Source organism: Neovison vison, chromosome 6, assembly GCF_020171115.1.
Source record: "Neovison vison isolate M4711 chromosome 6, ASM_NN_V1, whole genome shotgun sequence".
Taxonomy (NCBI): Eukaryota; Metazoa; Chordata; class Mammalia; order Carnivora; family Mustelidae; genus Neogale; species Neogale vison.
The window spans coordinates 77,089,163-77,101,487 of NC_058096.1; the positions used below are offsets into that span (position 1 = coordinate 77,089,163).

General features: G+C 39.2%; 2 protein-coding genes across 7 annotated transcripts in view; one reads left to right on the forward strand and one right to left on the reverse strand.

The window, feature by feature from the left end:
- MED12L (mediator complex subunit 12L) overlaps nt 1-12,325 on the forward strand; it is a 317,830-nt gene that overhangs the window by 141,282 nt on the left and 164,223 nt on the right. The gene's annotated exons all lie outside the window — the stretch shown is intronic.
- The window catches only part of P2RY14 (purinergic receptor P2Y14), a 53,103-nt gene that overhangs the window by 21,933 nt on the left and 18,845 nt on the right, over nt 1-12,325 (reverse strand). The window contains exon 2 of one of the 5 annotated variants that reach the window (XM_044251613.1): nt 2,198-2,297. The exons of 2 other annotated variants lie outside the window; for them this stretch is intronic. The gene's annotated coding sequence lies outside the window, so the exon portion shown is untranslated. Of the gene's footprint in view, nt 1-1,611; nt 1,732-2,197; nt 2,410-12,325 lie in introns of those variants that run through there. 2 more of the 5 variants (XM_044251612.1, XM_044251616.1) reach the window with 2 other exon arrangements.

A 12,325-nucleotide genomic window follows, 5' to 3' on the forward strand; every position in this document is an offset into this window, starting at 1 on the left:
AGAAGGCATTTCCCATTGTAATTTGGCTGCAGGAAACGTCCAGTTTTGATAATATCTGTGCAAATGCTTTAAAAACAGAGGGCTGTTATCTATGGAGATTTGTTACTTGGAATTGTTAATTAGAAGTCCTGAATCTTGCTGTCATACTACAATTATGTAAAATACCATTAATGGTTTTTTCCTCACCCCTTGACTTTTGGGGCTGCCTTTTTGAGACCGTTTCTCTTTCTTTCCTATTAGAGTGAGTCATATAAAATTGCTAATATTTGGCTGTTTTTTTTTTAACCTACAAATGTGGAAATTTCATATGATTAGTATACTGTTACACTTAATAGTTATTAGTGAAATTACACATGAATGGTTAACAAAATCTGTAGAGTAAGGCATATGGCAAGAAGTAAGTAAGCCTACATGTTGGTTTTGTTTTTCTTTCCTTTTTCTTTTTTAAATTCCAAGGTGGTTTTTTTTTTGTTTTTTTTTTTTTAAGATTTTATTTATTTGGAGAGAGCAGGAGAAAGAGCGAACAAGCGAGAGAGAGTGCACGAGTGGTGTGAAGGGCAGAGAGAGAGAAGCAGACTCCCCACTGAATAAGTAGCCCAGTGTGGGGCTTGATCTGGGACTCTGGGATCATGACCTGAGCCAAAGGCAATGCTTAACCAACTATAATCTCTACCAGTTGTGAAATGTTTTGTGTTGAAGAAGCACTAAAGGTGAAACAGTCTTTCCCTATAATGGGTGGGGCTGATACAGAAAGTCCTCTAGAATGGAAAGAGGACTATAGATGTATATAGATTTTCTCCCACGAATGCTATCTTTAAGTGGGGAAAACTGGCAAGAAAGTTGGTAAGTGGGGTGCCTGGGTGGCTCAGTCAGTTAAACATCTGTCTTCAACTCAGGTGCTGGGATCATATCCCACACTGGACTCGTTGCTCAGCAGGGAGTCTGCTTCTCCCTCTCCCTGTTTGTGATCACTCTCTTCTGTGTTAAATAAAATCTTAAAAAATTTTGGTAAGTATAAAAATGAATTAAGAAAAGACTTAAAAGATTACATTTTCGATGTTTAGAAAATCACTGGTTAAGAAGATTCATAGCTTTTTAAAAAATATTAAATTTTGTGACTTTTAAAACATTTTCCCCAGCAGAGTTGGGAGGCCCTCATGGTTGATAAATGATCCTATCTCTCTGCCCTCTACCAGTCACAACGTTCTTACCGTTTCCCCAATAGGGCTCTTAAATAACTGTTTTTGCTAGGAAACATACTAGAGTGGATTCTAATTTTAAATGAAATTTAAAATTATCTTTTAGTCTAGACTTTATGAAATTTACTATACAATTTTTAGAAAAAAAAAAAACAAATAAGAATAAGTTCCACAAGTTGTTCTTTGTCCTTGCCACCCACAAATTAAAATTTAACCCCCCCCAAACTCCCCCCCCCACAAAAAAACCACTGATTACTTGATATTTAAATGTTAGTGAAGTCTCAGAGAAAGAAATCAGAAGAATCAAAGATACGAAGAGCCAAGCCTAAGATGTTAAAAAAAACCCTAAAATAGCAACCATGAGGCTTATTTAATTTCTGTGTCTTTCCTTTAAAAATCAGTTGTGACTCACCATTAGTTCCACACAAGTAGCTCAGGCATTTAGGTTTCAGAGAAGACTTTAAATGCTTCCTTGCATGAAGTATTTTGCCTTTGGTTTCAGGCTTTGCGGAGTAGGAGCATTTGTGCTCTTAAACCAAACCTATTTTGTCTGTTTGTCTGCAGCTTTTCCTTTCTTTATTGGCCAACCTCAGCTCTGAGGATTACATTTGGCCCAGCTCTATTGGTGCTTCTTACCGTATCCCAAGCTGATTTTAACCCACTTTCCACACACACACAGAGCACTGTCTTACGTTGTGTACAAGCAATAAGTTTATGAATTTTTAAAAAAGTAGTGATTTCTTAAAGCTTAATGCATGAGCCCATGGAAGAAATTCCTGCCCCAGGCAGTTAAAAGGAACATTGATGGGGAACAGTTAATTGGACTTAGTTTAGTTTTTGAATTTGGAAATCAAGTCTCATCTGTAAATCTGTCTCTTATCATTTAATCCATTAAAAAAAGGAATTTAGTACAATACGAGTATAAACAGCCATTTCACACTGGAATCACAAATACTCTTTAAATATACTCTGCATCGGGAGGACTTTTTTTTACTTACCAGTTTTTCCAGCCTCTATTCCTCTCTGTTGGCAATTTTGGATCAGCAGCTGAGTGTAACATCTGATGTTGAGGGAAATAGACTTTGCTCTCTGCTTGGGCTGCGTGTGTTGACCAGTGGGAAATGCTGCATTAGCTCTCAGACCAAAACACATAAAGTACTCTATGAAACGTTGACATCTTGCCAACGGCTTGGATGTCAAATACTCCAGATGTCCAGTGCTCTTCGGAGCCCAGCTCTGTTATGTGCTTATATAAGTCGGATATGATTTATGCTTAAGGTTACAGATTATCAAAGCCCGACCAAACAGTGACTGGTGTGAAACTGGGTAGAGCGAGAAAGGGGAGAGCAACAGAGCAAATGAGAGCTCCAGCCAGCAGGAGTCTAGATCTTTCCCATGCCTAGCCGTGACCTCTTCCTGTGAAGCTGTTGTAAGAATAGCTTCTGTGTTTATTGGGAAGTATTTTCAAATTGTACTTCACATGGCTTCAACTGACTCCTTGAAACTTGTTGGAAAATGGAGAAATATTTGGAACAAATGAGACCAGAACAAATTGCCACTTTCAGTTGCAGGGGAAGAAGGGGGAAGGCTATGCAGGTAGGCTGATCACCTATGAGTCTCAATCAGTGTTTATTGAAAGACCTAGCTGTCTCTGTAACACACTGACCTGGTTCTAAGGGTATACTGATGGTGCCTGATCTGCTCAAGCTGTTAATGTTGACATAGTCCCAGCCTTGAACTGTGACTCTAATCTTTCTTCAGGTTACCTCTCCTCTTCAGTTTGGTTTCTGAACACCCTGTTTGAGCCACACTTTTGGATTCCTTCCTCACTTAACAAACTGTTGCTGGGACTCGTTGTTCGTATACAGCGTTCTGGATTAATGTAATCATAATACCTCTCTCAGGAGGAAGGGGGCCTGAGTCTCCTAAACTCTACTTTAAACTCATCTGGTTTGGACCTGTATCATCAACTTTACTCACTTTACCACTTTCTTTCCCTTTCTCTTAGGATAGCCTGCTCATTATCAGTCATGCTTATTATCATTATCACACGAAACAAAACCCCTGAAAGCCATCCCTTGACTTAAGCCCTTTTATTAGGTACTACTGTCTATTAGTCACCCAAACTGTAAACTGTCAAATTATCCTTCGTGATTTCCTCTGCTCATACCCAGTGTATCAGCAAAGCTTGATGATTTTTTTAAACACCTAAATATTTCTTATTTATGATTCCCACTAAACCTGTATTCCCCACCCTAGCCGACTCCCCAGTGTCTACCCTTCACTTATTCCTGAGAGGGATCCTTCTAAAATACAAGCATGTTCATCCTGTTGAATCTGACAGATGTGTAGTGCTTTGTGATTTGACATTCCTCATCTACCACTGCTTGCCTGCGCCTGTCCATTGGTTTTAACTCCCTGCAGTTCTTGCCTCCTGGCTTGAGCTTATGCCTTTGCCTCTCTCTGGAATATCTTCTTTCTCCTTTTTCCTGGGTCATCCTGGATTTGAACTGCTTTAAAAATTTCATGGAGTCATCTTAAAAACTAAATGCTTAGTTTCATCCTATAGAAAAATATCTTTGAAATTCTAGATTTCATGTGCTTATTGTTTAAAATGTGCTAAAATGATGACATAACTCTTTAGTAAGTTTGTCTGAGTTCAGTTTATTTTATTTCTTATACCTGCAGAAACCCACTCATCCTCTTTTCTGTTAGCCAAAAATGGTATTGATTGATACTTCCACCAACCTATTCTGACATTCGTCTTTTCATCTCGTCAGTCAGCTGCTGTTGAATGGTGGCCTTCTGCAGGCTGGGTACTGAGAGGGAGGGCCCTGGGGTATAACTGACTTCTTTACCTGTGCTCTTTAATTTTCTTCTCTTTGTTTCTCCCAATTAGATTGGGAGCTGATGAAGGCAGAGCAATATCTTGACAATTTCGTATCTTTAGCACCTACCATTTTTACTCATGGAATTAAAAGAACAAAAAAGTAAAGATGTGTTGGTTTCTAAATTTTCTTTTTCTTCTAAGATTTCCTTGTAACACTTGTGTTTCATAAATGAGACTTGTAAATATTGGTAAGGGGCAGAATAAAAGTTAATAGGCTTAGTTTCTTTCTTTCTTTTTTTCTTTTTTTGTTTTATTTTTGAAGGCTTATGATTTGTATGTAAAAATGAACTGATTCTATAAATACTTAATTTGATTGCCAGGAATAAGTTTGTAGTCTGGTAACTGCTATAACTTGCTCAGGTACATAGAAACCTTAAGTCAGATATGTATATTTTAACCAAAACCAGTACTTAGAGCTATGTGGATCATGTTTGGTTCAATTTATGATGGTAATTAAAAAAAAAAATATTGATCTTAGAAAAGATTTTTATTTCATTTATTTTTTGTGGGAGGAAGAGAGAGAGAGATTCTCTACTTATTTAGAGTGTGACTGGAGTCTGGGGTGGGGGGAGGGAGAGAGAATCTCAAGCAGACTCTGCCCTGAGCGACAGCCTGATGCAGGGCTTGATCCCATGACCCTGAGATCATGGCCTGAGCTGAAATCACAAGTTGGACGCTTAACCGACTAAGCCACCCAGGCGCCCCAAGATTGATTTATTTGAAAGAGAGAGCGCTGATGAAAGTGAGTCGGTGTGAATGTGTGCTCGCATGAGTTGGGGTGGGGGTGGGCAGAGGGAGAGAACCTCAGAGAGGCTCCCCACTGAGCATGAATCCAGACCCCTGCCCCCCAATCTCAAACCCTGAGGTCATGACCCAAGCGGAAATCAAGAGTTGGAGGCTTAACCAACTAAGTCACTCAGGTACCCCATGATTGCAGTTTTGAAAGGAATGTCTACTATGTGAAAATGCCCAAGGGTAAAAAAAATATATTTTTTTAAGGAACTTGTCCATTTGTAACGGTATTCCATTTGTAAGTTGATGGAAGAACTGAAGGCACTTTAAACCCGAATCTCTAAGTCTATGATTTCCATACTCTTGGGAAGTTACAAGGAAAAAGTATTGATGGAATTCATTAGCACAAAACTAAGGCCTTAGGGAAACTTGGGGTCATGACAGGCATGACATGAGTAATGAGCTAAATATCAGTCTGTTCTAAGGAGACATGGGGGGCATATTCTCATCAACTAGCTAATTTTGGAAACATACCCCTTTTTATTTTATTTAAGTTGATCATGTCTATAGTTTTGTACTCTGCCAGAAATCACTGGACTAACTGTCCCAAGAGTCCCCTAGCCCTTGCCACACACATTCTCCACTTGAGGCAATGACAGCATGTAATATGCATGTTGATGTGGTTTAGACCAGGTCCTGTTTCCAAACACACTATCTATTTAATTTAATTTAATTTATTTTATTTTTTTACCTCTGGCCTTTGTCAGGCTAGTATTTCCTCATCCTGAAATGGATCCTATCGTCCATTTCTACCTGTTGAACCATTGTGTACCCCTTAAAATATAGCTCAGGTCCGCTGTTCATGGAGCTTTTCCTTATCTTACCACTATATGGCTTAATCTGAATTCTGATTAGGCCACTTCTTAGACCCTGTACTGTGTCACAGATGGTAGTGGTTGTTTCATCTGGTTTTGGGGGAAGGTGAGTTTTTGCTGATGTTCCCTGAGTCTGTTATTTGTGGAGTCACCAGATCTGTCAGCCAGGAGGGCAGGTGATGTTTCTGCAGCTTTTGTCACCTCATATTGCCAAGGCTGTCCAGGCTGTGCTTGGTGCATTATTACCCTTTTGCTTAGCAATCCATAGACACCTTGCTTTCTAAAACTCTAGCTCATTGAAAACGGAAGGTCTTTTAGGTACAAAGAGGGGACTGTATGTAATCAATGAAGACCTCCATTACTTTTCATTTGTTTTCCCTTAGCTGAAGCAATTTGAACATCATTTTATGTATGTATGTATGTGAGTATTTATATATTTAATTCAAATTAAACTAATGTAAAATTTTTATTCAAGTAATGCATTTATGTACTTTCATAAATCAAATAATTTTATGTATCTTATAATGGAAAATAACAGTTCCTGCTGTTTCCCTGTGTCCTAGTGGCTACCTTTTTCACATTGTAGCTATTATTTTTAGGTATTAACCCTTGAATTTTTACATAAATGACAGGTCTTGGCTTTTAGTAGCATCTGTTGACTTCTTTGGGTGGAAGATGAAGTTTCAGCTCCCTTATTCTTCAGCACTTCTCCTCACCTAGGTATTATGTTTATAATCTCTGGATAAATCAGTATCACTTACTCATATAATGAGAGTTATGTAAATATCATTTATGGCTGAGGCTCATCACATGCTTTGAAAGGGGTTACAATTCCCCAGCTTGCTCTAGTGACCAGGAGAAACCGTGCCCTGTTGGTCTAATGAGGGCCTCATGGTTCAGGCTGCCCATGTTCCCATTTTCAGTTAATTCAGATATGTAAACATGCTATAGAAATGTTAGTTCTCATCACTTGAATGTTAAAAATTGAGCCAAACTTTATTCAGTCTAGTTCTTAGCTGTATGTTTATGAATACATTTAAAAGTATTTTTGCTGGGGCGCCTGGGTGGCTCAGTTGGTTCAGCGTCTGCCTTCAGCTCAGGTCATGATCCCAGGGTTCTGGTATTGAGCCCTGTTGTGGGCTTTCTGTCCAGCGGGGAGCCTGTTCCTCCCTCTCCCTCTGCCTGCCTTGTGCTCTTTCTCTCTCTCTCTCTGTCAAATAAATGAATAAAATCTTAAAAAAAATGTATTTTTGCCAACAGATGCATTTAGAGAAATATGTAAAGTCCAGGTGTGCATGAATGTATAAGCTTTTGCTGGGGAGATGCTTAGTAGCATTGTAGCTCAACAGAGGGGAAATGTCTGTGGACAAATGCTTTTTCTTAATAATTTTCTGTTACATTGCACTGGAAAGACATTTTACTAAAGATAAAGAACTTTACTTTATCTATTTTGGGCATTTCGCTCTTGGCAACATTTTTTTAAAAATTAGAGAGAGTGAGTGAGCATAACAGGAGGGGCAGAAGGAGAGAGAGTCTCGAGCAGATTCCTCGCCAAGTGTGGAGCCTGGTGTATGGCTTGATCTCATGACCCTGAGATCATGACCTGAGCCAAAACCAAGAACTGGGTTCTTAACCGTCCGAGCCACTCAGGTGCCCCTTGGCACTTATTTAATAGTAATACTGCTATCTTGGAAAAGTCACATACAGAATATATACATACTTCCAAAACTATGTTTTTATTTTCTAGTTGAAGCTTATCTGCTGTGGAAAGCCTTAATCAAGTTCTTTTCCTTTATTTTGCTATAGTTTTTTGGTAGTGTTTCCTAGAAGGCTTATTTTGTATTTGATAAGCAAGGCTCTTGGTTTTATTCATTTAAAAATAGACAGTCATTTAGAACTTAAAAACTTCTGATTCCTAAATAGGAAGCCTGGGGTTTGGCTTGTGGAGCTGAAGAGATTGTTGGGAGACCAAGTTCATGTAAGAAGACACTGTCTGAGGAGAAAACTAACAGACAATTGATGGGATGTGGAAGGAAGGCAGTGGCTTTCATTTGTTGGTAAAAATGCTATCTTGGGTAGTATCCTAGTCTATCATACTAATTTATAACCCGCATGTGTGGCAGTATGACTTAAATATCTACCTAAACTTGTGTTCGAAAGGGACGGGTATCTAAATAATGAGCACCCAGTAGAACATCCATGGTGGTTACATAGTGCTTCATGTAAGGATGTGGGGTGTGAGTGCCCGGGGGCTGAGCATCTCTGGCCCGGTGCCTTTCACAGATGTCTGGAACTGAACACATCTCCTTTTCCTGGAGCCTTCCAGTCCTTCCCTAGGGGGTTTCAGTCCATCAGAGCTGGCCCTTGTTGTGAAACCTTTGACCATCTTTGGCTAGCGTTCCATCAAAATAAGATAGAAATTACAGCAAATTTGTCCAGCATGAAGACAGAGTCAGAGTTAGGTTAATCTGTGATTCTTTGCGCTTTCCCACATAACATATTTAGAAAGTTAAATTTGAGTATACTTGAGAGGTCTGCTTCTGATCAGCTAAGAGACCTTGGGCTAGTTCTGTAATCTCTCTCAATCTAGAGAAAAAGAGTCTAGTGTCCCTTACCTCAATAAAGTTGTTGGAAAGTTTAAATGAAGTATGTATTTTCCTACTGTAGTGCCCAGCCAAAATAGGTGGTCAGTAAGTGGCAGGGGCTTTTAGTAATATAATCGTAGGCTATTTGCCATTTTACAGTTTTCTTGAAAATGTACTGTCATTCAATGTATGTTAGATATGGAATGCAATACTTTGCAGCTTTAATGAATATTCATTTCTAAGGAAAGATCCAAATTTGAGAGTGGGCTTTTGATTCAACTGACTGGGTGTGACTAGGAAAGCTCTCTCAGATGACATGACCATACATAACCTTGGGAGAGGTAGTGCTGAATTATACACATATTCTCGGGAGGAAAGAAGCAGGAGCCTGGTGAGCATACATCTAAGACAGGCACAGCTGATAGAATGCCTCCTGAGTGGGCTCGTCTGTGGCCTGGCTTCCCTGAAGCCCTTGGCAAGGAAGCTCACCCAGTCTCTTTGTTTCTTTCTTTTTTCTTAATTGAAGTTTAGTTAACATATGATGTTATATTAATTTCAGTGAACAACATAGTGATTCAACAATCCTATGCATTTCTCAGTGCTCACCATGTTAAGTGTCGTCCCCTTTTGTCTCCATACAGATGTTGTTATAATATTGGCTGTATTCCTGTTGCCCTATTTTTCATGAGTTATTTTATTTTTATTTATTTATTTTTGAAGATTTTAAAAATTCATTTGACAGAGACAGAGCACAAGCAGGGGGAGGGGCAAAGGAGAGGGAGAAGCTGCAGGCTTTCCCCCTCGCCCTCTTGAGCAGGGAGCCCTACAACCCAGGACTCTGTCCCAGGACCCTGGGATCATGACCTGAGCAGAAGACAGACACTTAACCAACTAAGCCACCCAGGCGCCCCTCTGTGACTTATTTTATAACTGCAGGTTTTCATCTCTTAATCCCCTTCATCTCCTTGCTCTTCACCGTTTTCAACTCCAGAAATTCTTAGTGTTCCACTGTTTTTAGTTAAGGCAAACAAAATGTGTGGTCCTAAAGCCTCTCCTTTGCCAGGAATCCCATCAAATTGCTGCCCTGCAGGAAAGACTATAACACTTATTATGCTAATGGTTATTTCTTCATGTCCAGATGAGTCTCTCTCATTGTAAAGCCTAGGAGAGGCTAAGTAAGAGGAGAGGCAGGAAACATTTTTCCTTAGGTAAGGAAAACAAGAGCTCTTATGGGTGAGTGTTTTGTAATTATTTTGTTAGTTCAGCTGACTGGTTATTAATCCATTCTGGCTTTTGTGGGAAATGGTTTAGGTGTTGTTTGTGTTGTTTTGTTTTGTTTTAAATGGGCTGGCCATAGCGCAGGAACATAATGTTTGAATTTACTAAATGATTTCTTGTCATTTGCCAAACCAAATATTACTTATCAACTCCTTGTATGAAGTCTGTGCTGTTTACCAGGAGTTAGGAGTTAGCACTCTATCGGAGGCACTTAGTTTCAAAAAACAAAATAAGGCTGCACGTGATAAAACTACTTCTGAAATAGGAGAAATGGTGTGTTTTAAAAAGAAAATGATCGAGAGATTGTAGACCCTTTTGATCTGTTAAGTGTGGAGTGGTTTCTAAGTGACCTTGCTTTGGCGGCATGTTTACATAGCTTCTTTCTCTGTAGCTTTTATTCTACAACTTTAAGCCTTTTTCTACTCTATGCCAATTGCAAAGTTGTATTTAGTTTAAATATTTATAGGATCTTGCCACTGTAAAGTTTTCTTTTAGGCAGTTGGAACATTTTTTGACTTGTAGTCTGGGAATACGAGAGCCAGCCTGTCTGACCAGTTGAGGCTGAGACGGCCTTATTTAGAACACTGGTTTGGGTACGTACTAGCTGTGTAGCTTGGGCACATAACTTCACCTCTCAGAATTTTCTTCCTTTGAATGATCTATATACAAAGGCAATAATAATACTTATTTCAAAATATTTGTTGTATGCCTGGCACATAGAAGAGTAGAATTAATGTTGCCTTCCATAAGTATTATTTCCTTGAGGGAGAATTGAAAAAAAAAAATCTTGAAGGAGACTTGATTTGAGGGAGTTTCTTATTATATCTAAAATGTAATGATTGCTTAAAGAATGCATGATTTTGAATTAGAACTTAACTATAATATTTTTGGTTCTGTGTCTTAATTTTCCTCTGGCCTGTGTTCAGTCTGTTGTGTCATCTGAACCATTTGGCATAAATGAGATTAACACAAATTTCAAATGCCAACTTTCTTTTCTATGCTGTGACATTTTAATGATAACTAATATTTGCTGCTTCCTTTCCCACCTTTCCTCTCCAATTTGCTTTAAGCATTTTGTATGCAGACACATGTTTTGGTCCGAAGTTCAGTTTTTCTGTCATGAAGTCAACTCTTTTTTTTTATAAATCAAAGTTAGTGAAGGTGCAGACTGATTATCTATACTGTTCCAATTTGTGGGTCTTTGTGGTACTCTGAGGCATTTATAGGCCAACTTTTTGGGAGGCATTATCACTTAGAGGCACAAAGTGGGAGTTCCTATACTGCTTGAGAACACTCTGAGGTGGGTGAGAAAGATCTGGAAGTTTCAAGGTACCTAGCTTGGACATATAATCAAATACTCCAGAGCCTCACAATCATAATTGGTGAAATAATGTTACCACTTTCTTTAGTTTTGTTGGTTGGCTTTGCTGACACAAATATTTTTAGTGTGTTCCATTATGTGTGCTGCTTATAAACCAGGTGAAGGAAATTTCTTGTTGCCTTCTTGAAGGAGAAATGAAAGATTGATTAATGCAGCACAGTCTGGATTGGCCCTGGTTCAAGGTCCAAGGTGCCCCTTGAAGCAGGAGAATGAGAATTTTCATTTTCTGAGATGTTGCTGGAGGAGTGACTAGTCATCTTCAGAGCTGTGACACTTCCTGAGGAACTTGGGGAAATTTTTATTTCCACCTTTGTTCACTTGACATCTAGCATCAAAAACTGATGAGCTTTGGCGTTTTTAGAGTCTTTTGGGACAAGTGTTTGGATCTGCCCCCTGCAAGGTAGAGAAGGTGTAGCCATGGAGCTCTGGAGTCAGGTAGGTGTGTGCTGTTCTTCCCCTTTGTCACCGGTGAGACGCTGCTGATAATGGCACCTCCCTGACAGGGTTGCTGAGTGACTTGGTGTGAAATGGTACATATGGAATGCACAGTGTGTGTCGCTAGGTATAGCTAATAAAGTCTAGTAGTATTTTGCTGATTTTTTTTTTTCAAATTGAGGTAATTGTGTTCTTCTCAACCCCACCCCTCCTTAGTAGGCATATTTTAGAAACAGATACTAGCATTTTGATTCCTGGGGCATCTATCTGTGTTCTGTAGTTACGTTATTATTTAGAGATTGTGCAAATAGGACCTGAACACTTCATGTCGGTGGTAAGGATTGGGGGGTTTGGGGTTCTGGGGGAAGGGTGGACAAAAGTGGGCAGAAAGTGAGGATAGAGATGATGCTGTGATGATAAGCTTTTTACTCATATACTCAATGGCTCAGTTAATGCCTCAGTGTTTTTTGTTTGGTTGGATGTTTTGTTTTGTTTTTTTTTTTTCTTTTTCTTTTTAAGTGGGCTCTGCACTCAAGGAAGAATTTGAACTCAGGACCCTGAGATGAAGAGTCCCGTGTTCCACTGACTGAGCCAGCCAGGTGCCTCTCCCCTCCCCATTTCCTCAGTTTTAATGAGTATATTGGGTTATCTAGGATCCTTTCCTCCTTAAAATTTTCTTTCTTTCTTTTTTTTGGGGGGGGAGGCGGTTCTTGTAGTGTCTTTCTAAAATGTTTGTGCAGACTTAGTTTCTAGCAACATGTTCTAAAACTGTGTATGTGTGAGTACTTTTTTGTTTTGTTTTGAGCAACTGACTATAGTTTTTTCTTTTGAAATCTTAGAGTCCTCGTGGATAAAATAAATGGAAGTATATCTCTGCATGTAGAGATGGGGGTCGGAGGTAGCCTACCTGTTTCTTCTCTACCATTGCCCCTACAATATGTCTGTGATTC